The following is a 4,563-nucleotide window of genomic DNA, read 5'->3' as shown; positions in this document are numbered from 1 at the left end:
ATTTTTCAAGAAAAATCTGTTCTATTGAAAACAACAGTCTAATAGAAAGAAGCAAACTAAGGAAACAAAAAGCTGTTAACATTTTAATTGTTCTATGTGGTGTTTTGTTTTGTTTTGAAGATTAGTCTAAGAATTTTGACTTTATATATTTGAGATAAAATATCAGAATAAAATTAAATAAAAAAGGAGTCCCATAAGATAATAGGTTTGAATAAATTGTGGTGTGGATTACAGATATCTTTATATTATTTTTCCCTTAAATCCATCTCTGCTCCAAAAATTTTTTTTATAACTGTCTAAGGCAGCACTATCCTCAAGTCACTTTCAGCATCATCTTTGACTTCTCACTATCTCCCCCCACCACTTCCCTACATCTTTATACCCAATAAATGGCCAAATCTTTTTGGCTCCATCTCCACATCTCTTTCCTTCCCTTACTCACACAGCCTCCAGCCTAATTCAAAAATGTTACTGAGAGTATATGATTAAAAAATATGTGGAGACTATCATTTTAGACAGCCAATTATGTATGCTATAGAGGTTAGATTGATGGATAGATATGTTTTATCTGTATCTAAAAACATATCTAGGTATGTTTTCCAGACCCATCACCTATTCGATTTTGAGTCCAAAATATCATTGCTTAGCCATATTATCTCCTTGCCTTTCATTAAACCCAATAATCCCTTGCTGCATTCTTCAAAGCCCTGCTCTAATTAGAAAAAAAAATCCTGATCCAGAATTAAGACTCATAGAACCAGAGATTTAAAACTGGAAGGGATCTTAAGGAAAACTGAGTCTGGCCGTCTCTTTCTACAGATAAGAAAATGGACCCAGAAAGGTTAAATAAAATTCACAAAGATAGAAAAGGGAGAAACAAAGGATATGAACATAAGTTCCCTAGCTCTAAATCCTGGATTCTTGCCACTATACCATGCCATAGCCCCTCAAATATTTCTTGAATTAGATTGTACTAAACAAATTGATTTGAATAGCTCAAGTAAAGTCTGGCCTGTGTAAGAGATATTTTCAAATCTTACAAAGAAAATACCTATCCCTCTTAGGATGTCACTTATATAGAGACATCCAAATATGTTAAGTCATTTTTTTAGGGAAAATCTTAGAATCCTGGATAATTAGAACCGAAAGAGGTTTTAGTGATCATAAAGTACAATTACTTCATTTTACACTTAAGAAAACTAATGCCAGAGGCTTCAATCCTTAGACACTTTTGTTAATACATGATTTCATCAATATTAGTATCCTTTACACATCTTCCCATATGATATGACTCATATTCTTTTCTCTCAGTCCTCCATAGGAGATATATCCAATGCAATAAATATCTTCCTATACTTCTTTTAAGGCAGCTAGGTGGAACAATGGATAAAGTGCCATGCCTAGAGTAAGGAAGACTGCTCTTCCCGAGTGCAACTATAGCTTACTAGCTGTGTGACCCCGGGCTAGTCACTTAATGCTTTTTGCCTCAGTTTCCTTATCTGTAAAATGAGCTGGAGAAGGAAATGGCAAACCCAGCACTTTATCTTGCCACTCAGCTGTCCTATTTAACCTTGGTTTTTGTTCAGTTCCTTTTTCAGTTGCATCCAAATCTTCACAGTCCCATTTAGAATTTTCTAGGAAGAGATAATAGAGTGGTTTGCCATTTCCTTCTCCAGCTCATTTTACAGATAAGGAAACTGAAGCAAAAAGCATTAAGTGACTTGCCCAGGATCACACAACTAGTAAATAGCTTTGGCCACATTTGAATTCTGAGCATTGAGTTTTCCTGATTCCAGATCTGGATTTTTATCTATTGCATCAACTAGCTGCCTCATTTGACCTTACTGAGTCTCAATTGCCTCCTCTATAAAATGGGGGAAATAATAGCATCCACTTCAGTGAGCCATTGAAAGGATCAAAAAAGAGAACATAAATAAAACCCTTTGCAGACCTTAAATTGCCATATAAATGTCAGCTGTCATTATGACCCATTTCTGATCAATCCAGGAGGCTTTATGGAGAAGATAGGATTTAAGGAGCTGTTTAAGTGCTGGCCCAGGAGGCGCAGGGAGGGAGGGAGGCAAGCGCAGGTGGGAGAGTGTCCAAGCCCATCTGGTGCCACTTTAGAGAAGGCGTAAAGGCAGGAGATGAAGAGAGCTTTGACTTCATGGAGTGGAGCCTTCCTGGATAACCCTGTTTATTAGATTTGGCAATTCTTCCCAGCTGGAAGCTTTAAAGTTAGGTGGAGCACGTTTATTTTACTGAAAGGAGCAAGACCCAGTGATCATCTGATCATCACTGTCAGTGTCCCTTCACATCATCATTTCCCTGCCTGTTTCCACAAAATCAAAAAGTTGCATCTTCTGGGCTTCAGTATCAATTTGTAAAGTGAGGGAGAGAAGAAACAGGGACTGAGCAAAAAGCAGCTAAAAAAACTGAAGCAAGATAATACTTGAGATCGGGGATCTAGACTGCTGCCATAGTAGCTCCTGGCAAGGAGGATGGATTGGCCCTCCCAGGATCCTGTGGGTCCCCTGGAATAAGCTTTTCCCCTACCTTACAGACCCTTCCAATTCACATCCTTGACCCAGTGATTGAGAGCAAGTCCAGTTCTCTCCATAGCCCTAAGACATGACCCCATAGTGTACTTTAGGGGCTGTAGAAACCAAGCCCCAAATTGTCTCCCCCAACAGCCTATAACAGAGTTTATATAGTTATTTTTGAGAGCCTTCCAGAGACAAGTATATTCTAAGTTCTTGGATTTTCATTTAGAAAAGACCACACAGATATTAAATAGCAGAATCATGTTTTGAGATCAGGTCATCAGACTTCCAAGACCTACATGCTCTTTCTAAACTGCACCAAGGATTTCCTCCCCAGTTTTCTGCTGTCCTACCGCAGCTAGAGAAATGGTGACAGCTGAAGTACTGAAGATTGGTAAGAAGCTCTATGAGGGTAAAATAAACCAACAAAAAAGTCTATGAATTGTTGAATAGTCCTCTTGCAGTTTAAAGACCTGATCACTGCAGGCAACACCACTTTTAAAAAAATCACCTGGATGGAAAAGTTGTGATCTCAAACAAGATTACCAGCGGTATTTTCAAGTTGTTACAGGAAGCAGGTATCAAAACTAATTTCACTAAAAAATGTGGTGAGGCATCTTTCATTGCACTTCAGGATGAAATGATTCCAATTGAATGGTTGTAGAAGAATTGCAAGAATTTCATGAGCCAGGTCCAGGTCTTCTGCTCTCTCCCTCCTTCAAGAATAGGCTCCTTCCTCAGCTTGTACTTCTCCATCTCTCAAAAATTAGATATAGTTATGAGCACTTAAGACAACTTTGTATCCCTACAGAATAACTCCCATTTTATCAATTCCACTCTTTACTCACGTCCTTCCTTTTACCTTTGTTCTTCCTTGCCTATCCAAGAAATCCAAGTGTCAAAGAAGGACACAAGTTCTACCCATCTAAAGTGGAGTGGTTTTTCAACAATGATCCTCAGTGATCTGAAAGAACAGATTGTGGCTGCAAAATGGTGTTTTCTTAGACTTAGCATAGATCAAGTCAGACTGAAGTGGATATCATGAGTCATTCCACACAAGCTATTTTTGAAATACTGGAAAAATCCTGGTTACCCTAAAACTGTACACTAGTTCACATGAAGATTGAATTTGGTGTTGATATAACTGCAAAAGAAATTGTTCTTGAGTATGTTATCAATAATGATTTCTGGAGGCTCTGGCTATCTGGTGAAAGGACCCAACAGTCATACTGGGACCTTAAGGAAGTGACTCCTGAAGGCCTCCAGATGGTGAAGAAAAAGTTTGAATGGGTTGCAAAAGGAGTTGCTTCATAAAGTACAAAGTTCATTGAGAGTTGTGGTCTTGATGAGCTCAACTAATGACTTTGGTCATTGTGAAAAAATTAAGTCTTAGGGAAACTATGGCATTCCCTGTGAACTTCAAGAAACATCTGTCCATAAAGGCCCAGATGAAACTGTAAAGATTAAACCAGTGTATGAAGGAGATAGTGTTTCTACTGTATTTGAGGCAATAGCTGGCAGAAGCAATGGTTTGGGGCCAGTAATGTCTGGTAATACGACATATCTAGTAGTCAACTATCCTCCCCTTACACCTGATTGGGGAGCTCAGGATGTATGGTTCTGACTTTGAATGCCTTGTGGTCTTGGCTGTTCCACTATATTTTCATCTGAAGGAGCAGCTCAATTTGAAGCTCAAATATTTGAATTTAATAACCATTTGGTAGGGGCTAAACTTTGAGGAAGTATGTTAAACACATGGGCTTCCTTGAAACTTTCCATGATAAGAAAATCGCAATACAGTTTATAAGAAGTTTGCAGTGCATTTTTGAAACAAAAAGATTATAACAGCTTCAGAAAGCATTACCAATTAGATAAGAGAAAAGATGATTCCAAACTAATCATAGAAAAGAACACTAATAAAATTTCTTACTCGGTTTTACGTTAAATAAATAAATAAACTATCAACAGAAGGCATCAGGGTTTCAAGGACCTACCCAGCTAAAAGATTCATTGGCAAAAA

At 38.0% G+C, this 4,563-nt stretch overlaps 1 pseudogene; it reads left to right on the top strand.

Moving 5' to 3' along the window:
- The first annotated feature begins 2,909 nt into the window (after nucleotides 1–2,909).
- LOC127561451 (bifunctional phosphoribosylaminoimidazole carboxylase/phosphoribosylaminoimidazole succinocarboxamide synthetase-like) lies at nucleotides 2,910–4,350 on the top strand (annotated as a pseudogene).
- The last annotated feature ends 213 nt before the right edge of the window (nucleotides 4,351–4,563 follow it).

Source organism: Antechinus flavipes, chromosome 4 (assembly GCF_016432865.1).
Source record: "Antechinus flavipes isolate AdamAnt ecotype Samford, QLD, Australia chromosome 4, AdamAnt_v2, whole genome shotgun sequence".
Classification (NCBI taxonomy): Eukaryota; Metazoa; Chordata; class Mammalia; order Dasyuromorphia; family Dasyuridae; genus Antechinus; species Antechinus flavipes.
Note: the sequence above shows the minus strand (reverse complement) of the source record. Positions and strands in the feature narration are given on the sequence as shown.